The sequence below is a fragment of the Mustelus asterias genome, chromosome 21 (genome assembly GCF_964213995.1).
Source record: "Mustelus asterias chromosome 21, sMusAst1.hap1.1, whole genome shotgun sequence".
Taxonomy (NCBI): domain Eukaryota; kingdom Metazoa; phylum Chordata; class Chondrichthyes; order Carcharhiniformes; family Triakidae; genus Mustelus; species Mustelus asterias.
Window position 1 is genome coordinate 58,443,975 of NC_135821.1, and position 25,420 is coordinate 58,469,394.

Genomic DNA, 25,420 nt, shown 5'->3' on the forward strand with positions numbered 1-25,420 from the left:
TCCCTCCAATACCCATTAGGTGTACATTCAGATGTTGATGTTTTCAAAGCAGAGTTTCAGAAAGGAATTAATTTTCATAGAATCTCTCCAACGCAGAAGGAGGCCGTTTGACCCATTGAGTCTACACAGACTCTTCAACAGAGTATCTTTTCTGCCCAGCCTCATAACCCCACACATTTATCCTGCTAATCTCTTTAACCTATTCACTTTGGGACAATTTAGCATGGCCAATCCACCTAACCTGCACATCTTTGGACTGTGGGGAGAAACCGGAGCACCCGGGAGGAAACCCACGCAGACATGGGGAAAACATGCAAACTCCACACAGACCGACAGTCACCCAACGCTGGAATCGAAGCCGGGTCCCTGGAGCTATGAGGCAGCAGTGCTAACCACTGTGCCACCCGCTTTGTTAAGTATGTAATCAGTGAAATTCAGATTCCAGGACATTGGATGTTTGAATCCAAAACCCATTAGGTTTTGAGGCACTGCAGAGCAGATAAAAATGGCCAGGGCTATAGTTTAAATTGGAATACAATTTCATTGTGTAAAGTTAAAGTTGTTAGTGTCCTGAAAAACTGGGATAGAGGTTTGGTGACATACAGTTGAGTATCTCCTTCAGTCTTTTGTAGAAAAGAGCCTCTAGGTTTAAAAAAAAAGACTATTCATAAATAGTACTTTGCATCACTGCATGCCACTTCTGTTTCACAACAGTACAGTATAATACTGTGAAATGAGAGAAGTGCCTATTTGCAAGTTCACCATGTTCCAGGGAGCTTACACACCAACTAGAATTTAAATAGTTGATGATCTCGATCAACTGATAACACTATAATTGTATGACATTTAATATATGTTATCATAGGAAGCAAGACTATAATTTACTTCAGCATCAAGTATTTTTAAACAAGATTATTAACATGTAGAGTTCTGCACTATAATTCACTTATTCTTTCATCTCTAACTCTACTTTCTCTGCAACAGTAGAACGGTGCCAGACAAGAGAAAACTGAGCGTGGGTTGCTCACAGCTCCTTGGTTGCAGTCAGTGCCACTTCTGTGATCAGCCCACACTCTGTGCATTTGCAATTGATATGCTTTCTAGTTTCTGTTCCTTCATAGTCCCTTCCTCCTCCTCCAAGCTAGAACTTACTGCCATCGTACTCCAGCCCATTTAGTGAGATAACCAAGTGATAAAACCTTGTAGGTGGATTGAGGGGACATGCTTATCTTCCACTTCACTTGCATACTGCCACCTGTGCCATCTACTGCAGCCGCAGCTTTTCTGAAAATAGCTGAACAGCTTGGATAACAATGTCATAGACTTTCAGCCTGGGGTGGGGTGTCAATTGGCCCATTGTTTTGTACTAACTCTCTGAAAAAGATATCCACTTAGTCTCATTTCCCTGTCTTTTTTTTGTTCTTTCATGGTGTGTGGGAGTTGCTGGCAAGGCCAGCTTTTGTTGCCTATCCTTAATTGGCCTTGAATAGAGTGGCACGCTAGACCTTTTCAAAAGGACAATTAAGAGTGTGGTGAACCATCGTTGGTTCCCACTGGATAGTACTGAGCCAGGGTCTGGCCAGTACTACAAGTATGTACATATGTTGCTGTTGGGTTCGGGATGGGTTGTTCTACTTGTTGCTGTTGGGGTTAGGGTGGGGTTGTTACACCTTTGTATTGTAGTATTGTGGTACATACCAGTCGGGCTCCGCCTCCTAGGAGAGGTATAAAGGTCCCTTCTCTGGCTGGGACCCCTCAGTCTGGGATCATGTATATAATTGGTAGCTGCCTTGTTACAGTAAATAAAAGCCTTTATTTCCTGAGCATCAAGCCTCGTGTATGATAACGCGCATCAAAGAGTTAACTGCATTGCTGTGGATCTGAAGTCACATGTAGGCCAGATCAGGCAAGGACAGCAGATTTGCTTTGCTGAAGGACATTAGCGAACCAGACAGTAGCTTCATGGGATCATTACTGAGACAAACTTTATAGTCCAGATTAATTAACTGAATTTAAATTCCACCAGCTGCCATGGTGGGATTTGAACCCATATCCCCAGAGCATTAGCCGAGTCCCAGTTCACCATTTCTCCCTTATAGCATTTTCCTCTATTCCTCAGAATTTGCCCTCAAGAAGGAGGTGGTGAACCAGCTTCTTGAACCGCTGCAGTCCACATGGTGTAGGTCCACCCACAGTGCTGTTAGGGAGGGGGTTCTAGAATTTTGGCCTAGCGACAGTGAAGGAAGTAATGGTTTGTCTTGCCATCACCGTAGAGCATTTGATGTGCACATGATCCTCTTTGTAAAACCATTTCTTCTCATCCCATCACTTTTTTTAAAAAATGGTCTTAAACGTGTGCCATTTTGCTATTAAACAATGGCAATTTTTCTCCCAAGTTTACCTAGGAAATACCCTCAGGAGTTTGGAACAAATCTTATCAGATATCCTCTGAACCATGTCTGCTTTAACAAAATTACCCAAGTTCCTTTAGTTACATATCCTTGCTTTCATCTTGCTCAACCTCTTTTGCTCCTCTGGAAATAGACCACCTGCTGTGACCAGAGACTGATCTCAGGGCCAAATAAGATACCAAGGCTCTGAATAATCTGGAGTAGCCTCAGACAGTTGCCAGAGAGAGGGACAGAAGCAGCGGACAGAGAGCAGATAGGACCGAACAGTCTACCAAATATTTAATTTGAGGATATTTTTGCTCATTCAGTACTGGATGTCAGCCAAATCGCCTGACAACTTTAGAGTTAAAGGAGGGATCATGAGAGGTGGTGGCGAGATGGAGCCAGATGCTGCAGTGCACATATGAAAATAAGTAAGTTTCCATATGATTCACCGGAGGGTAGATGAGAAGTAGAACAGGACCAAGCATAGATTCTTCAGGGACACCAGAGATAATGGTGTGGAAGTAGAAGAAGCCTCATGCACAGTAAAAAGGAATTTGCATTGGACAACCTTCGGACATCCCATTGTGCCTCACAGCTAATCAAGTACTTTTCATAATGCAGCCACGTTTGGTTGTATAAGAACCACGGTGGCTCAGCGAAGCAGACCTCCGATATCAGAAAGAGTTAGGAAACAAAAACACAAGGATCCCAAATATCACTTGGAAATTATTTTGCTTTAAATGTACGCTTAAACAAAAAAGTCTGGTCACTCTCCAAAATCTTCCACTTCTATTGAAACACAAAGCAATATTTTCAAAAAAGCCAGTTATTCCTTACTAGTTTTTCCTCACCTCAACAGCTGCAAATTTACTACCAACAGCCAACCTACAGAGTATTAACATATAATCAAACCCACAACTTGTCTATTTGCAGTTATTAGATTCTGTGATCTAAAAGATATCCAACTTATATGCTGCATAGTATAGAGCCTCCTCCTTTATCACAATGCAGCATCCAATTTACCATGAACAAATCCAATGTGACTGTCAGTTCACTTATTGTAATCGAAACGAGAAACAAGTTTACATTTGATTTTAAAAGATGATTTCCTTGTCTTCACCATCCATCATGGGCAACATGATGATACAGTGGTTAGCACTGCAGCCTAACAGCACTGTGGGTGCACCTACACCTCAGGGACTGCAGCGGTTCTAGAAACTGGTTCGCCCACCACCTTCTCAAGGGCAAGTGCTATGAGGACTAGGGGACTACGCTATAAGGGGGAGATGGTGGTGTGGGACTCAGCTCCAATTCCTGCCTGTTTTGAAGGTTGCACATTCTCCCCGCGTCTGAGTGGGTTTCCTCCGGGTGCTCCAGTTTCCTCCCACAGTCCAAAGACTTGCAGGTTAGGTGGATTGACCATGCCAAATTGCTCCTTAGTGTACCAAGGTGGGTAGGTTAGGTGGATTAGCTATGGTAAATGTGTGAGTTTGCGGGAATAAAGTGGGGGAAGAGGGCCTGGATAAGATATTGTCAGAGAGTTGGTGCAGATCTGGTGGGCTGAATGGCCTCCTTCTGCACTGTAGGGATTCTATGATAAAGAAACAGTGAAATTACAGCAGAAAAGTCAAAATTGAATAAAAATAAAAGTGACACAAGAGAAACAGTTGTACATGATCAATATACTCGTAATGTCACTCTTGGAAAATTTCCACATTCTGTTCTTCCAGTTTCCAAGAAAGGAAATTGAAATAACTGGGCTTAATATTGCAAGTATCACTAATTTTTTATTGATTGCACCCAGCAGGGTGTCAGTCTTGGATACTTATGTTGCTGATTCGGTTAAGTCCTTATTAGCAATGTCTGCATATATATGGACACTCAAGATCCTTACGTTACCTCACAATTGCCTTTTAATCCATTGAAGCCTCTAATGAAATTACCAAGAAAGGGCTGCACTCATTACGGTTTGTGCTAATGTGAAGTATTCTTGTTATCCAATGAGCAAAGACATTTCAGCTTGACTGATCAGCAGTGAGTTATTTTAGGTGTTAATCTCTTCAAATCATCATCACCAAACATCCCTGGATAATTGGATTGATTCAGGAAGGAGTCAATGCAAAGATCACCTCTTCCATCAAGACAGAAAAACTTCTGGTGAAGCAATATCTGTGTAGTGACAACAGTTTTGAGTTATTTCCCTGGCCACTGCAATGAAAAAAAACCCACCACATTCCCAGCAGGTTTTTAATTGTCCATGTAACATTTCCAGTTTTATTGTTCTGAGATTCAAAGGAATATCTTCTGTGCCTTGCCCCACTCTATTGTGCTGTCTGAAGCACAGTAATGAGGGTGAAGCATGGAAGCAAATGTAAACATGCATCAGGGACTCAAATGAAAAATGTCCACATTTGTCCAATACCACACAACAAAAAGAAACACTAAGTGCACCTTTTGGAATGCTTAATGTCAAATTATCATTTACTGATCCCTGGATATATAATTATGCTATGCGGTATAGGCAGACTGAAACACCTCTTCCTTTCATATTTGTGACACATTCAGTTTTAAAAAACAGATTTTAATAATGCCTGCAGAAAATTATTGTTCCTTTCTAATGTTCCTATTCACCTTGGAAATTATTTAATTTTTGTAACATCTATCAAATGTTACCAGCAAAAAAAATCCCAAACAATTCTTTTTTTGCTCTCAATTCACACAACCATGGATCTGTCTCCAAAATTAGTTTTGACCAATTTTTTTCTTTATCCCTTCTTCTTGGGGCAACACGGTAGCACAATGGTTAGCACGGCTGCCTCACTGAGCCAGTGTCCCAGGTTCAATTCCGGTCTTGGGTCACTGTCTGTGTGGAGTTTGCACATTCTCCCCGTGTCTGCATGGGTTTCCTCCGGGTACTCCGGTTTCCTCCCACAGTTCAAAGATGTGCGGGTTAGGTTGATTGGCCATGCTAAATTGACCCTAGTGTCAGGGGGATTAGCAGGGTAAATGTGTGGGACTCCAGGAATAGGGTCTGGGTGGGATTGTGGTCAGTGCAGCCTTGATGGGCTGAATGGCCTCCTTCTTAACTGTAGGGATTCTATGATTCTTATTGTGGTCCTATCTGGACAGCATGAATCCTCTTGCACTTCACAATCAGTAGCCATTCTTCACCTGAACAGTGATTGTTATTCGCTGCGAGAATCATTATTGCCCATCTGTTCATAGCTAATGTTAATTGAATAGCAATCAGATCCAATTATTTTTATTTTTCCCCCCATCCTCAGCCAAGGAGACTTTAAATTGGTACTTTATTTCTAATCAAAGCAGCCAATTCCAATTTAACCCAATCGTGGTCTCCACACAAGGGACAAACCAGATCCTAGCTGACAAGACAAGAATATACATCCCATTTTAGGTTCGATCAAACTCGATACAAGCTGACAGGATGAGACATTGCATCCCCTCCTGGGCTTGATCTAATGCTTCATCTTAGCCAAAAGGCCGAGATGCCTTTGAAAAATTGCATCAGGTAAAGCCTCGATTTAACCACGTCGGTTACCCTGGTCCTTCACTCTACCCTACTATGGGCAAACCACGGTCCAGTGCAATGGGTTAGCCTTATCCCATCTGATCACGGGATCACCCCTGCCAGGTAGACATCGAAACCAATTGTAGCACTACCAAAACCATTGTCTGGATTGAGATCAGACCAGAAAAAAAACCTAATATTTTTGTGCACTGCCCCATTAAACCCCTTAAATAGCAGTGAATGTATCAATTAGATCACCCCAGCCTAGCCTCATAACTTAACCCTTTAAGCCCTGGTATTTTGTTGAATCTCAAATCATAGAACAATTTGCATCGGCTTGATTATCTGTAGTGGAAAATGGTGACAATTTAAATCACCTTATCAAAGCAATGTTAAGCTTGTGACTGAATTGTCAAATCTGTTGAAGGGTGCATTTGTTTTGGTTGTACAAATACTCATTGGAGCTTTTGGTCTGCAGCCAAGGCAGCTATTTAGCACCCGGTTGCACACATGACCCCCAGGAACATAAACTGCGAAAATTCGACAAGTGTTGCTTGATAGCTGGTTGTTTCTAAAAATATACTCATTTTAAAAAGTGACAGAATCATCTCTGCACACAAATACAGGGAGATAATCCGTATGCCTGTTAAAGATAGCCAGATGTCATGTCATTTCAGAAAACACTGAGGGACATGAGGTGGGCGGGGGGGCTGCTGCAGTGATTTACAGGCCAAAGCGCAAGAGCAAACAGTAGTACAGTCACCGTGGTAACAACAGAAAAAAGTGAACAAAAAGCCCAAGACTCTTATGACCCATTGTATTTCAATATTGTCCACTCACATTCACAAACACAATAAATCCATCTATTTACTCTGCTGTTAACTCCAACCCAAAGGATACTTGGGTTCGTGGAAAGCAATTCAACTCAACTACTAAAAATGACAGAAGTAGAACTTGGACCGGATTATGACCATTTTATTGGGTGCAATAAGACCCAATTTTGAGGACCAACATCCTTCCACCCTTCAAACATCCATGATAAAATATCCAAAATTGGATTGATACAATTTGCCACCCGAAATACCTTGCTTTCTAAAATGACAATACCAGTTTTAGAACCCCCTCACCAAATGGATCTACAATAAAGAGAAGTCAACCTTGGTCCATTCCCAATTGTTCAGAATATTGCGGAGGGCTGCCGCAGTCCCATCGTCACCCCCTTTCAGCCAGGGGACTGTTTCTCGTGAGGTAGGCGACATGAATTTCAAAGCAGCATAAGGGCGAGATGCCTGTGGAGGTACAATGAGCACTTAGCCCCAGTTCACATCCAACTTGGGACATGCCTTGGGTCTCCCAGTTTAGGTGTGCACTGCAGCTGAATTTCACAACTGAAATGAGCACCCATCGTATTTCCACTCCAGTTTCTTTGAGGCCAATTCCAGCGATTTCACCCAACACAAATCAGCTGCCTTTGCCTTAATGTACATCCTCGTCATGTGAGATAAACGGGTAAAAACTGTTCAGTACACCTGGAATATTGTGTGCAGTTTTGGTCTCCTTATCGGAGGAAGAATGTTCTTGCTCTAGTGGGAGTGTAGCAAAGGTTTATCAGACTGATTCCTGGGATGCCGGGACTGACACATGAGGAGAGATTGAGTTGAACAGGATTATATTTGCTGGAGTTCTGAAGAATGAGGAAGGGACCTCCTAGAAACCTATAAAATTCTAATACGACTAGAAAAAGGTAGATACAGAAAGTATGTTCCTGATGGTGGAGTAGTCCAAAACCAGGAGTCATAGTCTAAGGATAAGGGGTAAACCTTTTAGGACTGAGGAGAAGTTTCTTCATCCAGAGAACTTGCAATCCAATAGCACAGTTGCATTAAGGGGAAGCTAGATAAAGACAAAGGAAGGAATAGAGGATTGTGCTGGAAGGATTGGACGAAATGGGGCAGGAGGAGACTCAGATGGAACATAAACATGGGCACAAACAAGTTGGGGAAATTAGAATATACAGCACAGATACAACCTACATAAATATTTGATATTCCTCCATCTCCGCCAGAAAGGATGTCACTCCCAATGGTAAGGCTGAGCTAGTTAAAGCATTGTGTGGGGAAATCAAAGGTTAGAACCTGTTTCCTATCACTGTGGGCACAGCACTGCCAACATTAACTGATCAAAGTAATATTTCATAATAATAACATGTATGGAAAAATAAAGTAGGGGGGGCGGGGGGGGGGGTGAGAGAAGAGAAAGGGGGCACAATATTATTGCAACCACCATGAAACATATTTATAATGTTAATGCACATATCATCCAGGAGAAAGACTTCCTCCATTGTGCCTCTTGGAAATTTGGTCTAAAGAACAATGATAAGGACTAACAGAAACAAGCAACTGCGGAATGCTAAAAAAGTCTAGCACTGGTACATCTAAAAAAGGAAAAATTTGAATCCTCTCAAGCACTGCATTGCACAACAGCAAGAAAATAGAAATCTGTTTTGGAAAGCAGATTAGTGGTTAACAACGCTGCAAATGTTGTACATATGCATTGAGAGGATTGAGAGGACCAGAGGGCATATGTTTAAGTTAACAATAAATAAATTTAGCACAAGTCATCAATTTTTTTTTAAATTAAACTGAATAGGGTGACGACTGTTTAGAAGAATTATCTGGTACACAAGATGACCGAGGCATTAAATGAAGCTTGATGCTATCCTGGGAGATTCAAGTTGATTTTATCCTGGCTTTGAAGTATAAACTTCCATAACCCCATTAGCTTTGCAAAACCATAAACTTGACATCATGTGTCCTGACTCACGCCAAATCCTATTCACACATCACCCCATGCTCATTGACCTATATTCGGCTTCCAGTTAAACACCTTGATTTTAAAATCCTCATCCTTATTTTCAAATCCCTCCAGGTCATCTCTGTAATCTCATCCAGTCTCACATCCCTCCAAGATGTCTGCATCCTTATAATTGTGGCCTCTTCAGCATTCCTGAATTTAACTGCTGCACCATTGGTGGACATGCCTTCAGCCGCCTGGGCCCCAAGCTCTTTAGGTCCTTATCTAAGCCCCTCAGCCATCTACCTTGTTTCCCTCCCTTAAGATTTGCCTAAACTTCTCACTATCTGCCCAAATATCTCACATGACTTGGTGTAAAACGTTGCTTTATCTGACTCCCTCCCATTAAGTGCAATGGGACATTTCATGACACCAAAAGGCACTATATAAATATAGGTTAGTGTTATTGAAAGGGTACTGTCTGGACAATAGTCTTAGCATAATTGCCCAGTGAAACTAAAAATATAAAAAGTATTTGTTTTCCCCCCCCACTTCATTTCTTCGTTCCAAAAATATCTTTTGAGAATTCTTCAGTTGAGCGAAGTATCCAATTTGGGAAAAATCACAACCTACCTCCTCACAGATTCACGATTCAGCACTCTCCAAAGTGACTCTGTCCTGATCTATTATGCTCCGAGATTAAACTCTCTCCATCTTGAAAGCGACGGTTCCCAGCCTGTGAAAGAAGTTGGATAGAAAAATTGTCAGTGGAACATCAAAGTGACCCCATTGATATAGTTTCTTTTCATTTAGTTCTGCTTTTCTTAACTTCATTCTTTAATGTGCCACCCTTGCAGTGTACCATTTTATAATCACCATGAACTGTGCAACAAGTGTATGAGAAATCCTCAAAGGTTTACTGCTGCATCAATACGGTGATAACAACACATCTTTAGAGTCAGTGATGGACATATTGGTAACATTAACTCTTGCATCGTCAATTGTGATATGATTAAGACATATCTGTAAATTTAAAAAAGGATTCTCTGCAGCAGCTAGTTTGATCCAACATTTGGATTTGCACACAAGATTCCAACACTGCTTCCCGTAATTGCAATTTACAGAAGTGCAGCAAATCCAAGATTTTCAAATGTTTGCAGTGCACATATTGGGATGCCAGTTGTATTCAAATGGCAGCCACCATGTTCAAGATTACATTTCAGCTCTGAGGATGGGGATGTGATGATGTAGTGGTGTTGTTACTGGACTGGCGATCCAAAGCCCCAGAGTAATCCTTTGGTTACCTGGCTTTGAATCCCACAATGGCAGATGGTGGAATTGAAATGCAGTAAAAAAAAATGTCAATTGTCGGGAACACGGATCAGGTTCACTAATGTCCTTTAGTACAAAGAACAGTACAGCGCAGGAACAGGCCCTTCGGCCCACCAAGCCTGCACCAACACGATGCCTTTCTAAATTAAAGACCTTTTGCCTCTACATGGTCCATATTGCTCTATTCCCTGCCTATTCATATATCAGTCAAGATGCCTCTTAAGCATCGCTATTGTATCTACTTCTACCACCTCCTCTGGCAGCACATTCCAGGTCAGGAAATTTGCCATCCTTACCTACATGTGACTCCAGACCCAAGAAATGTGGTTGACTCAACTGCCCTCTAGCTTACCACGCCGTATCATTCAGCTCAAGGGCTATTAAGAATGGACAATAAATGCTGGCCCAGCCAGAGATACCCACAGCCCATGAATGAATTATTTAAAAACTCCTGGAACTATTCTCTGATGAATTCTAACAGTGGCTACCAAAATCCAATCTTTACACGCCACAGTATAGATTAATGTGCAGTGCTAATACAGAATTGTATAAAAAAAACTTTCCTTATATAATATTTGCTCAAATGATGATCATTTTGTCATTTTCAAAATCTCTTTGCTTTCTGCTGCTTGGATCTCACTTCTGGTTTGTTCCTTTCACCGATTTAATCTTCATTTTAGCTTTTGTTATCACTTTGTATTTCTGTTTGTCTCGGTCTTTCTGCTTCTGTATTTCTCGGTCTAGCTTTATCTCAATTTTATGTCTCTCTCCAGTAGTTCAATTTTTAAAAAACCTTTCCTGGGATATACTTTCTCCTCTGTGTATACCTGCACATCTCTTATTCCCTAGTATAAATTGATCCCTTTCCGATTGTGGTTGCTGATACGGTCTTGTCATGTGTGCGATAATTATCATCTCCCCCGTGGCATTGCTTATGGACATTAGAGGATATCGGATGGCCGGTGGAGCAACTAAAGAGAAAAGGAATAGAGTATTTAAATAAGGAATGGAACTGGCAGGGAGACAAAAACTGAGCCATGTTGCAAAACCTCTGGATCTGTTAAAGCACAAACTGTGGATACAGGAACCACCAACGCCTCTACTTTCTCAGAAGACTAAGGAAATTTGGAGAGAGTCGCAGCTGACATGCCAACTTTTACAGATGCACCACAGCTTGGTATGGCTCCTGCTCTGCCCAAGACCGCAAGGAACTACAAAAGGTCGTGAATGTAGCCCAATCCATCACACAAACCAGCCTCCCATCCATTGACTCTGTCTACACTTCCCATAGTGTAGACAGGGAAGACCCCATGCACCCCGGACATTCTCTCTTCCACCTTCTTCCGTCAGGAAAAAGATACAAAAGTCTGAGGTCACGTACCAACCGACTCAAGAACAGCTTCTTCGCTGCCATTGTCCGACTTTTGAATGGACCTACTTTCTCTACACCCTAGCTATGACTGTAACACTACATTCTGCACTCTCTCGTTTCCTTCTTTATGAACGGTATGTTTTGTCTGTATGGCGCGCAAGAAACAATACTTTTCACTGTGTTAATACATGTGACAATAATAAATTAAACCAAAAACATGGCAGAAATGAAGCAAATGGTGCCATTAGTGATGTGGCACTAACATTACAAACTGAGATCTACAGGGGAATAGGAACGAGGATAGTAAGTGACGGGTTCATAATAAAAGGGGGATATTCAGACAGGTCTAGCGCAGTTGTCCCAAATTGCATTGGCTGTTGTCATTATGATGCATTACATTCAGTTCCATTTATATTGCTTACCTAATCTTCATGAATGTACGTTATTAGCTTATTATTAAAAAAGACCAGGCAGCAATCCTCTCATTCAAAAGCTCAAATCCTACATTGCAATGCCTATACTTTCAAAGTGTAAAGTGCTTTGGAACATCCTGAGGTTTTGAAAAATGTTGTACAAGTATACGTCTTTCTTTCTTTTACCCAGCTGCTGGAGGTATTGGTGTGCATATGGGCTTGGATCCAAGTGAGGCCAAGCACAGAAGACAGGCTAAACCATGGAGGACAAATATGACAATGACACCATGAGGACAATAACACCATGAGGACAATGACACCGGACAGATGCTCTCAATCGCTGGCTCGAGAGTTGGTTCATACCCAGCTGCTGCAGGTGCATCCTTTTCCATCAGTCTAAAACATACAGGTAACTGACCTTCCTTAGTTTCTTTTAAGTTCGGTTAAGTAAACACATCAGTTCAGTGGTTGGGATTTAGCTCTCTCCACTCCCCTCCTTTCACCCGTGATTTGCCACTCTAAGCCCCAGAGCACTTGCGAGGTAGCAAAGCCAGAGCATTCAAGGTCAGTGTGGTGGAAACGGAAGGTCAACACTTGGAGTTGCTAGTGGGAGGGAAGGATTGAGCAGAAGGTCACAGCTGGAGGGAACTAGCTGTCAAGCCTGGATCAGAGTGCAGGCGGGCTGCATTCCTTCAATTTAAGTTTCTGCCAGGTAAATCGAGCACGGTGCTGAATTTAACATGTTTAATGAGAACAAAATAAATTCTTTATTGAGCAGGAGGTCGAAGAGGAAAGCCCAGCAACTGAGGAGGATGCCTGCAGCCCAGACAGATGACATTGCGATGGCAGCAGGGCTGGGAATAAAAGAATTAGAAGTAAACATCATTACCAGAATAATGTAAAATCAGTCATAGATTGCATGCTTCCCATGGATAAACTGGAAGGTAACATGGATTGAGCAGTACAGCTGGATGACTACAAGAACGCAAGTTAAATAGATTTAGTTTTATGGGTGGGGGGGGGGGGGGGGGGGGGAAGAGAGGGATTTATATTTGTAGTTCCAATAAAATAAAATCCGGTGTTGCTTTAGATCATTGTACAAGGATGATAGAAGGTACAGTCTTGTGTGCTCAACTCCAAAACTTGCAGTTTATCACAACATAAAAGACTGTCAAACTTTGGACTAATGTCTTCAATACATAAATGGAGTAACTGTTGTACTTTAAACTGGCTGTTCCCAATAATCTCATTCTCAAAATGCAGTGTTTTAAAAATACACCCCCTCAAAATTAATGTCTTATGCATTAGATTTTTCAGAAATTTGGCAGATATTTCCTTTTCTTGCTTGGAAGGGCCCAATGATATGATAGTTAAGCACAACCATTACCTTCAGAATTTCTGACAGAACAGTTCCTCCCATGAAAAATGTTTTTGTTCTAACTGTCGAACTGCGACATGTTCATTGTCAGTCTTGCGGGGAAGCTATCCTCTACTTCCAGGTCCTTTCAGATATCTCTGGGTATGCTGATCTGTTTCAGTACACATGGCTGGCAGAATAAAGGTGCGTCATAACTGTACGTGCATATGTCCGTCTGGATGCTTCCTCAGGTTGTCAATTCTGGGGGAGGTTTCATCACATGACCTTCACCCTCTAACTGTCCACTTCTCATTTTGACCTTCCGAATCCTGACCTTAAATGCGCTGCCTTTACTCACTCCCGCAAGTGCTCTGGGAACAAAGTGGCAAATCACTGGGGAGAAAGTTGACCTGGGAGGCTGTGGAGGGAACAAAATTCCAACCACTGAGCTGTGTCCAACATGTCCATTCTTGCAATACGCACCTTCCCGTGCCAATTGGAAAAACAAACATGCTCTAATTAGCCCATTGATTGATGCTTGGCTATTAACCTTTTCTGTCATATCTCCAATATTTATATGACTAAAGATTCAAAGAAATAATGTCCTTCCTTTTTGTTACTCTAGTCATTTTTCTCCCATCTTGGAGATCAACCTTCAAATCCCAGAGCTTGACGGGCAACCCTAGAGGGTTGCGAATCCCAATGTCACCTCAATCCTATTCCTGCTCCAAAATCTGCAAATACAGCAGTATGCCCAGAGGGGCAACTGCATTGATGGCAAAATCAAATATTCCAAAAGAAACAGGCATAGCTAGAGGGTTGGAGTATAGTTCAAAGCAGCCGACTATGTGTTGCTTCATAGCAAAATAGCTAACTAAACAAGCAGCTCAACAGCTAACAAAACAGCAGTGCAATTGGTAGGAAAGTACACACAGCAGCAAGTACAAAGGAATCAGGTCAATTGACGAGCAATGGCTTCCAATACGGAAGATGGGGTTTCTTTTACATCCATTTGATATGTGCTATGTGTCTGGAACAATTCTCAGGTGTTCTCAACGGCTGGGGCATGGAGTTTAAAAATTGGCAAATCATGTTGTAGCTTTATAGAACCTTAGTTAGGCCGCACTTGGAATATAGTGCTCAATTCTGGGTCACCACACTACCAGAAGGATGTGGAGGTTTTGGAGAGGGTACAGAAAAGATTTAGTAGGATGTTGCCTAGTACGGAGGGCATTAGCTATGGAGGATAGGTTGGAGAAACTTGGTTTGTTCTCACTGGAACGACGGAGGTTAAGGCGCGACCTGATAGAAGCCTACAAGATTATGAAGGACATAGACAGAGTGGATAGTCAGAAGCTTTTTCTCAGGGTGGAAGAGTCAATTACTAGGGGACATAGGTTTAAGGTGCGAGGGGCAAGGTTTGAAGGGGATGCACGAGACAAGATTTTTTTTTTACACAGAGGGTAGTGCGTGCCTAGAACTCACTGCTGGGGGAGGTAACGGAAGCAGATACAATAGTGACTTCTAAGGGGCGCCTGGACAAATGCATGACTAAGATGGGAATAGAGGGATATGGTCCCTGGAAGGGTAGGGGGTTTTAGTTCAGACAGGCAGCATGGTCAGTAGAGGCTTGGAAGGCCGAAGGGCCTGTTCCTGTGCTGTAATTTTTTTTGTTCACTGTACTATGGAGCCGGGCCTAACTTACATATTTCTCAGTACGTTACTGAGGGACAGCAGCAGTACTCTAGCATTGCCCTGGAGTCTTCAGGAATTAAAAAGATTAAGCTCTGGAACACTGCTGTTGCAAAGAATGTTTTTCACTAATGGACATGGAGAACAAGGGTGAACGATTGACAGTTAAGAATCATCCTATTCGATTTCCTGGCATTGTCCTGAGAATGGACAAGTTGGCAATCAATGGCAAGAGAGTGGGGGTGGGACAGTTGGAGGCAGGTGGTCATGTGTTGACACCTCCAGGAATATGACGAAATACAGTTGACAACCCTACAATACAGGCACCTGTGGGAAGATACATATAGACATATATATGCACAGAGACTTGAGAAAAGTATCAGGGAAGAAGGAAACTTGAACTTGGATTGGCTTACAAGGTTTTTCTGTTCTCAAACCTAAAGTAAGTCAGGAACCAAAAAGGAGAAATCCAGAGATGGCGATCTAGAAAATACAGCTGCAAAAAAATCCAATTTACTGAATGCTGACATTTATTCCTACTCGTTAGTAGGACAGAGCAAAGTGGCACCATGGTAAATGCCAGTACACTCATTCTGGGAGTTGTTTGGAAGATATACATCTAATATACCCTGCATTTAATCACAAGTTTAAACTTAAACTTTTAAAATTTATTTACGACAGAGGGCAAGAAACAGATTTCTGAACATTACAGAATAAGCAATTTTTATGTCTTCATTCCCCATTCGCCTCTCCACCGTCCTTTTCAGTTCACGGACTCAGATAATAGAATGCAATGAAAGTGGACAGCAGGTCAACGGACATCTTCGAGAAAAGACAAGACTTAAGGTTCAAGTTCATTGGTGTCACAAGTAGGCTTATATTCACAATGCAATGAAGTTACTGTGAAAAATCCCCTTGTCGCCAAACTCCGGCACCTGTTCGGGTACACGGAGGGAGAATTTAGCATGGCCAATGCACTTAACCAGCACATCTTTCATAACAGTTCAGAGATACATCCTTCCTCAAGAACCCAAAATGCTCGACATGAGTTCTATTTTGAATTTCAACTACTTGTTGGGAAGAGAGAGTTGTGTCAGAATGATGGCCTTTCACCAGTTCATCAACAAAATGTCAACTCCGTTTCTCTCCCCACAGTTGCTGCCAGGCCTGTTGAATATTTCCTGTTTTTAGTTTAGTCCAAAATCTGTTGTTATTTTGCTTGTCTTGCTTATTACACTCACTTATTTGGAATTCATCATAGATGGCTGTCAGAAAACCAAGCACCTCCCATCTCATAGCAAACTACACAGAGTCCTTCAAAGTGTTTATCCAGTCAGTAACTGCAGCACACAGACGAGAAGAACCCTGGTGTTAGTGAATCCCAACCCAGGCATTAGGAGGAACGCAAACTGGTCTTAGTGCCAGAGAGGAAAGGGAGTCAAAAGGAGCAAATAATAGTTTCATAAACATAAAATATCTTTCAAAACAAATGTTGACTGATGGCCTATGGAGGAGGACCTGTCCAGTTGGATACTTTGAGGAGGATGGTGCATGGGGAGAGAAGAGCGGAAGTAGTAAATTGAACCTCTGGTTTCCAATTGGTGACTGTCGGTTAGGGGTATGGTGTGATGACACAGTTGTTAGTACTGCTATCTCACAGTGCCAAGGACTTCGGTTTGATTCCCAGCTTGGGTCACTGCGTGGAATCTGCACGTTCTCCGTGTCTGTGCGGGTTTCCTCCAGGTGCTCCAGTTTCCTCCCACAGTCTGAATTAGGTGGATTGGCCATGCTAAATTCTCCCTCAGTGTACCTGAACAGGTGCCGGAATGTGGCAACTCGGGGGGATTTTCACAGTGCAGTGAACTTCAATGCAGTGTTAATATAAGCCTACTTGTGACACTAATAAATAAAACTTTAAACTTAAGGGGGTTATGGATCCACATTGTTGCTGAAAGGTTGGGAGGAAGGGAAATCATGCTAACTTGCATGGTTCAAATTTCTCTGCAACATCCAATGGAAGTGTGCGGACCCAGAGGCTTTAGTGGCAATGGCTGGCTACAGGTGGAATTTTTTGCTGTTTGTGGAGGATTGTTTTACAATAAAAACCTAGTAATTAAGTTGTGATTGTGGAATGACCTGTGCAATGTCAAACTATCAGCTAACTACAGTCATCTTTCCTTGAGGGCAGTACGAGAGATATGTGGCAGCATCAACCTAATTTGACAATATCAGGCTGACGACAAGCAGACAGTTACTGTAGCAGTGATGGTACTCTGGGGAGATGGAGGTCACAGCCACACAAATAAGCCGACATTCACTCAGCTCTGCCACATTTACACAGACTTGTACATCTATTGGTGCCATCAGGAGGGCTTAATCTTGTCTCAGCTTTCATTCGGGACATTCAGCTTCTGATTGGACTATTGTAGGCACAGAAAATAAAAATGAACAGATTTGAGAGGCTTATCGGAAGTTAAATTCCCAACAATGGGAACTGGATCTTGTAAAATCATTAATAATGTCTGTAGCTTCCTGTTGAAAACAAATGCAATCCTTCCAGCATGTTATTTTTGGCACCAAAAGGACAGAGTTCCAAAAGAAAATGCAGCTAAAATAACAAAACAGAAAAATCAAGGACAATCGGAGCATGGACCCAGAGGCAATGTTAAAAATAAATTAAGTATTTTCAGGGTTGATGCTCCTAGATCAAAATCCCGCCAGAAAATAAATCCTTGTACCTTTGCTGTTTTAGGCTTTCATAAACATCGCAAACTGCTCCTTATATACTTCCGCTCTTATTTCTCAGGCTATACGTCTGCAATGCTGAGAATTCCTGTTGATCAAGTTGCATAAAAGCAGCATTTTTTTGCATGATAACCGTTGACAATTTTCTTGGGACTGTGCCAGTTTTTGAATGAAGCCCATTGAGGGTGGTCCATACGCTGCTGATTGACATGAAGTTTACTCTTGCTAAGTGGCAAGAACATTATGTCAAAGTGTCACATGTAACCTTGTTACCCATGGGTTGGCAAGTAAGACTAACACACAAAGTGGGCCGCGGGTGTGGAGGTTTCAGGCAAAGGCAACGTCCAGCTGCGGAGGTACGGAAGGCTGTCGATCACAATCAGAGAAAACATTGTGCTAAAACATAGATCAGGCCCTGGAGATAAACTGTATGACAAGACAAACTAGGCAGACTGGAGTCTCATTCTCAGCCTACATTCTTAAAAAAAAAATTATCTCTGTAATTGTCCATGCTGACCCAGTAGTGGGAGACACACCCTTGTCAGTTGCATTTTTACAAAGAATAGTGCACAATACCTTGGGAGGTTTTTGCTAACCAAAGTACAAGAAGGGTAAACTTTAAAAAAAAATTTGGAAGCAATAGACAGACAAGACCCATATTGAAGGACAGCACTGAGGTCAAAACAAGAATTACACTTCTACACGCAATGATTAGTGCATAACCGAATATATTTCACAGTTTTCCATACGGCTGGTGGACTGATACATCTGTAACTACAGTGCAGCAGTAAATGTGGTACCCTGGGTTTACATTTGCAGTTCCTAACTCTATGAACAATATAACAATTATTAGGGGCCAGATCAGAATCTCAAAGGTATATTGTGAAGTTAGCCTTGGCCCCAGCTACTTTTTTTTGGCATTAAGTATGAGCACAAGGTATTTCACTCCAGGTGTGATTCTACTGACCCACTCGGAAGCTTTTATTAGAACAAAAACAAATTTAAACAACAGAGTTAAGATATGACAAAAAGAAGATGAAGGGTCAGATCAAACCCAAGACGGTGTGCAATACCTTATCCTGTCAGCTTGGATCTTGTTTGTCTCCCTTGTGGGGACCATGAATTGGATTCAATTTGGAGTGAATAAGAATTGGAAAAAAGTCAAAAAGGATTCGCATAACTTTTCCCAATTGAAATACTTAAACATGACACGGTATTATTCTCATCTGCTTGCTATCTCTATTGTTCCATTTTAAGCAATGTTCCCACAGATGTAAACCCCTCTTCAGAATCAGTTAGCAAAAACAAAGGCTTATATGGGATGCTCATCTTCTAGCCTGTTAACACCTCTAGACAGAGAAGAAGAGACACCAGTCTTTTGACTTCAAGACATCATTCTCCAGAGAAAGATCTTTCTTCAGACAGCGGAAAGAGAACTATTTTCTGGCAGGTCCCAGACTCCAAATTGATAGAGCGAGAGCACGAGACGCAGACAGCAACTGCACTCTAAAGATTCAAATAGCGACTGGGTGCTGGTTTCTTTCTGTAAGCCTAGCTTCACCTAGTCACACGATTTTTCTGTCTATCTAATCAAACCCTACTCCAAAAACCCCAGGGGAAAAACACATAACCAAACTGCATTATCCCAGATTAAAACAAACACTCCACCAATTAGGATCAATTATGCTTCTGCAGGTTCAGCACGTGGGTTGCCTGTGTAGACAAAGCAGGACCAGGTCAATAGAACTGACTTCTAAACAAAAATCCTTCACAAGAAATATGACAAATAAAGGCGCAGTGTCATCACACATTCGAACACAAGTGATGAACAGACTTGCACTTAGAAAGTGCCTTTGAATGGTGGAGCAGGCTTGAGGGGCTAGATGGCCTACTCCTATTTCTTATGCTCTTAGGTTCTTTGATGATGGTCCAACTCCAAGTCCTTCACAACCAAAAGAAGCAGCTGGAAATGTAGGCATGGTGGTTCTGGTGTAGGAACAAAGTTACATGGGAAGTGAAAAATTAGGTAATACCAAATGGGCTTTTAAAAGTCTGCAGACTATGAGAAGGGAAGCGAGGGTAAAAGGTTTGAGGAGAAAAATAAATTGGAGCAGTGCAGTGAATCTCAAATTTAAAAAATGGATATGCAATCTATTCAAACAAGTTGCTAGAAACGCAAGGAGCAGGGACAGGAACACTTAACGGATGGTCAGGATACTGTCAAATGTGGAGTTATGGTTAATAAAAGCAAAGGATTAAACAGGCTGATTGTCATGAATTCCGTGTTGTTTGTCTTGCTGACTCACTCAACCGAAAAATAGCTTCCATGTGCAAACAACGCATCTTTCTAATCAATTCCTTCAATGCCAATGAGACTAACATACATAAGGTTGGCAGGCACAAAAAGAGAAAATCCAATCAAATTATGTAATTTTTTTAAAAAATGGAGCACAAGTCATAATTTACCAAATCATGGGCAATTTTAGCATCCACATGTTGCGTGAGTATTGTACATGAAATGTACCAAAAGGAATAACGGGAAAAAAAAAATCATTGAATTTTTCTACTTCAGAAGCAATGTCATGTTATCATTGTCGTGGCTCTTAGGTGGTTCATGATCTGGACTTACTGATACTGTTAGAGGCAAGGTTGTTGGTAAATCTTTTACTGAACATTATACTAATTATGTACAAACAAGGCCAGCACAAGACATAACTCTCTCCATGCTCTTGTGAATTTGCGCCACCGATGATCTAAACTCTAAATGTACTAGACTTAACATCTACAGTTAATGCAACATATCACATACCTCAAACCTAGTAAAAGAAATAGAATGAAAGCAATAGTGCATCTGGTGCAGGTAGTGTCTTTAGGAGGGGATTTCCAGGATTGTGATCCAGTTACAGCAAAGGATTGGAAATATATTAAAGGAGTGGCTGGGAGGGGAACTTGCAGTTGGTGATGTTCCCATGCATCTGCTGCTCTTGTCCTTCTAGGTGGTAGAGGATCACAGGTTTAGAAAGTGCCAAGTTAATGCAGTGCACCTTGTAGACGGCATACAAGCTGCCACCCACGCGTTGATGGTCATGTGAATGTTTAAGATGGTGGATGGGATGCCAATCAAGCAGGCTGCTTTAACCTGGATAGTGCTGACAGTGTTGTTGGAGCTGCCCAGGCAAGTGGAGAGTATTCACTCACACTCCTGACTTGTGAAATCATAGAAACCCTACAGTGCAGAAGGAGGCCATTCGGCCCATCGAGTCTGCACCGACCACAATCCCACCCAGGCCCTACCCCCACATATTTTACCCGCTAATCCCTCTAACCTACGCATCCCAGGACTCTAAGGGGCAATTTTCTTTAACCTGGCCAATCAACCTAACCCGCACATCTTTGGACTGTGGGAGGAAACCGGAGCACCCGGAGGAAACCCACGCAGACACGAGGAGAATGTGCAAACTCCACGCAGACAGTGCTTTATAGATAGGTGGTCAAGCTTTGAAGAATCATTGGCCATCAGTCAACATTCAGACCTGCACTTGTAGCCACCGTATTTATATGGTTGGTCCAGTTCAGCTCCTCTCTTTATTGAACTGGGGCATTTTCTTTGACCTGGCCCCTCTGGGAGTTTTATTTGAGAACCACTCCCAGTCAGTCCCCTCTCTCTCTTGGATCTCTGTCTCCTGCATGGGACACTAGGTGGCAATGATGGGCCATGCCCAGTCATCTGACCTGGGTTTCAGTTTTCCTTTGCCCCTCTCAGAACAGGCACACAGCCTCTTCTAGGCAGAGCACATACAGCAGGACTGCGCATTTGCAGGTTGCTCCCAGTCTGCAACTAGTTCTGAGCACAAGTCTTTAATAATGGAGTGTTGCCAGGGTGCACAGTTTTTGCAGTATCTGCACCTTCAGCTGTTTCTTGGTATCACGTGGTGTGAATCAAATTGGCTGAAAACTGGTGCTATTTATCCCGGGGACCTCAAGACGTGGCAAAGATGGATCATCAACTTAGCATTTCTTGCTGAAGATGATTGCAAATGCTCCCACTGTTTGGCATGTAAGCAGTCCTCCTTTATAACTTCACCAGGTTGACACCTCATTTTCAGGTTTGCCTGGTGCTGCCTCTAGCATGCCCTCGGCATGCTTCATTGGACCGGATAGAGTGGAAAATATGTTGGGCCATGTGGTTGGATTCTGTTCTGCTGCTGATGGCACACAGCACCTGCTGGATGCCCAGTTTTGAGTTGCTAGATCTTTTTGAAATCTATCCAAATTTGTAGGGAGGCCGTGCCACTCAGCACAATGGTAGGTATCCTCAATCTCCATAAGGACTGTGCAGTGGTCACTCCTACAAATACTGCCCTGGACACATGCATTTGTGACAAGTAAATTGGTGAGGACAAGGTCAAATAGGTTTTTCTCTCAATACCTGCCGAAGACCTTGCCTAGCAGCAGCTCTCTCCTAGAACTCAGCCAGTTCAGTCAGTAGTGGTACAACCAAGCAACTCGTGGTGACGGACATTGAAGTCCCCCACCCAGAGTAAATGCTATGCCCTTGCCAGCCTCAGTGCTTCTTCCAATTGATGTTCAACATGGAGGAGTACTGATTCATCAGCTGAGAGGGGTGACAGGTGCTGGTAGCCAGGAAGTTTCCTTGAAAACTGATTGACTTGATGCCAAGAGACTTCATGGGATCCAGAATCAATGCTGAGAAATCCCAGGCAATCCCCTCCCAACTGTATAGCGCTGTGTCGCCACCTCTAGTGGGTCTGTCCTGTCGGTGGGACAGGACATTCCCAGGGATGGCGACAGTGGTGTCTGGGGCACTGTCTGTAAGGTATGCTTCCATGAGTATCACTATATCAGGCTGCTGCTTGACCTGTTTGAGGGACAGCTCTCCTAATTTTGGCACAAGTCCCCAAATGTTAATAAGGAGGGCTTAAGGGTCAATGGCTGGGTGTGCCATTGTTATTTTCGGTGCCTGGGGTCAATGCCAGGTGATCCATCTGGTTTCAGTTCTTTCGTATTTTACAACAACCTTTTCATCTTAGGACAACTGAATCATTTGTTGGGCCATTTCAGTCAACAGTTAAGAGTCAACTCCATTGCTGTGGGTCTGGAGTCACATGTAGGCCAGACCAGCTAAAGACAGCAGAACACTTACCCTAAATAACATTAGAAAACGAGATAGGTTTTTAAACGTCAAATGACCAATGGTTTTAAGTCACCATAAAACTGGGTTCTAATTCTATATTAATTAATTGAATTGAAGTTCCATTAGCTGCCGTGGTGGGATTTGAACCAGTGTGCCCATAGCATTTGTCTTGGCCTTTGGATTACTAGTCTAATGAAGTTACCACTGCACCATATTAGTTCATACAAAATGTACAATCAAGTGAACAGTGATCAAGCTTTTGTAACTATCCTGTACCACAATCTGAACACAACACTGAAGGCATGTATATTAAATCTGCTATCTACATTACACTCCTTATTTGGGCATTGCCATTCTGCATATGCCTAGAGGGGGCAACTCAATGAAAGTTTCCCACTATAAAAGCTTCCAATCACGCACTTGCCTCATTCGGTGCTTTCATTAGCCTCTGAATGGTAGATTATTAACTCTCTTCCTCCCAAACCCCGCCCCCCCCCCCCAAGCAGCCATAGGATAGGTGGGTGGTTAAAATGTAGGTAGACAATTTATCCAACCTTTCCTCACTGTTTTGTACCTATCCTGATTTTAACCTGTTCTTCTGAGCAGGCAGCAAAGGCACCCACTCACCTCCAGTGAGTGCCCCTTCGTGCCAAGGAGATTAGCAGGGTAAATGCATGGGGCTCCGGGGATAGGGCATGGGTGGGATTGTCGTCGTTGCGGGCTCGATGGGCTGAATGGCCTCCTTCTGCACTGTAGGGATTCTGTGAACCTGCACATCTTTGGAATGTGGGAGGAAACTGGAGCTCTCCAAGGAAACCCATGCAGACATGGGGAGAACGTGCAAACTCCACACAGTCACCCAAGGCCGGAATTGAACCCTGTGAGGCACTGTGCCAAGAAGATAGGTAAGTGAAAGAGATAGACAGAGTTTGCAAATCTCCATTTCAGCGTCATTCTCCCAGTATTCCAACTTAAAACAAAGAATCCCAAAGCCTGCTTTTGTCAACATAAAAGCAGCACGAGTAATAAATTCAGCCATTTTGACTTGCATTCCCTTGTTAACAATCAGGCTATAGGCGACCATTTCAAATCTGAACAATGTAATTGTCATCTCTTCTCTCCTTTCGAAGGAGATTTAGGCCTTGATTTTACCAGCACGCCCGCCCTAATTTCGGGGCGGGCAAGGCTCACAGAACAGCATCCTCTGTTGGCCTCGGCCACGATTTTACGAGCCTCAGGTGGGTGTGCCGGTAAAATTCCAGCACCCAGTATCTGACTTTTAAGTTCCTTCACAAAAAAAAGGGGACAAGAGACAAGCTTCCAAATTCAATGAAAGTATTGACACTTCACAACAGTTTCACAATATAAATGGAACAGCAGATGGTTGTACCATTTTCATTGGCACTGACTCAAACACAGGTTGAGCACACAACCGAAGGTGTGTACCACCCTTAACATCTAACAGAGCAAAGCAAGTCCAACAGCAAATTATTACAGAATTAGTCGCTGTAGGCATATTCCACATGGAAACCGTAGCATATTTTCATTTTTTAATATTTAATGGAGTAATTGATAACAGAAATGTTCAGTTGGCACAGTCCCACTGTAAACTCAACAAAAATTCCCTGGCTCAGAGAAACAGATTGTGAGCTAATGAGACCAACAAAAGGGCAGTTCCAAGTTATCTTGGGCTGTTAGAAATAGAGGAAGGAAGCAAAAAACCCTATTAGGCAGTTACATAACTGGTTAGGTCAAGGAATGCATTAGTTAGTAATCTAGTACTAAGCTGCGGTACTTGCAGTGCGCAAATGGATTCAGTCCTGAAACAGCTGAGACATGTCAGCTTTGTCAGCACCACTCACAGCCAGTCAGAAATCAGTAGACCTGTTGTAACTTGCAAAGGAGAACAGGTTCAATGTAAAAAAAAACTCAATGAAAATTTCCCAATCCTCCCCCAATTTTCTTCTGAAGCTGCTGACAGCATCCTGTGGTACAGTTCCACAGGCACAGTTCACCTGCAGCATTTCTGCCCAGTGACCATTCCTTGTGCATGACCATAGGGTATAAATGTTGGGGAGGGGAAGTATAAATGGTATCCTTTTCCCAGATCTACATACACACATGGACGGCACCTTGGCACAGTGGTTAGCACTGCTGCCTCACAGCGCCAGGGACCCAGGTTCGATTTCCAGCCTGGGTCACTGCCCGTGTGGAATTTGCACGTTCTCCCCGTGTCTGCATGGGTTTCCTTCCACAGTCTGAAAGACATGCTGGTTAGGGACATTGACGCAAGTATGTGGCGACCAGGGGAATTTCACAGTAACTTCATTGCAGTGCTAATATAAGCCTTACTTGTAACTAATAAACAAACTTTTTTAAAAAACTCTTTCCAACAGGTATCACAGGATATCAGTCAGGATCAAGAGTCCATCCTCGTGACCTTTTCTCTCCCTAATCCAATGGCCACATTGCAGCCTTCCATGCTGCCCTGACAGACCAACAAACTCAGCAGTGAGGATGGGACTTTTTTTACTGGTGTGTCTGAGTGCATTTGCCAGCTAAACCACAGGGGAAGCTAGGGATTTTTTGCTTACATGGCCTTGTGATTCTTAAAATATATTTTACCAGTAATGCAC

General features: G+C 42.7%; 1 protein-coding gene across 3 annotated transcripts in view; it reads right to left on the reverse strand.

The window, feature by feature from the left end:
- The window catches only part of LOC144509306 (cAMP-dependent protein kinase inhibitor alpha-like), a 101,877-nt gene that overhangs the window by 61,085 nt on the left and 15,372 nt on the right, over positions 1 to 25,420 (reverse strand). For all 3 annotated transcript variants that reach the window (XM_078237949.1, XM_078237950.1, XM_078237951.1), the window contains exon 2: positions 9,352 to 9,454. The gene's annotated coding sequence lies outside the window, so the exon portion shown is untranslated. The remainder of the gene's footprint in view (positions 1 to 9,351; positions 9,455 to 25,420) is intronic.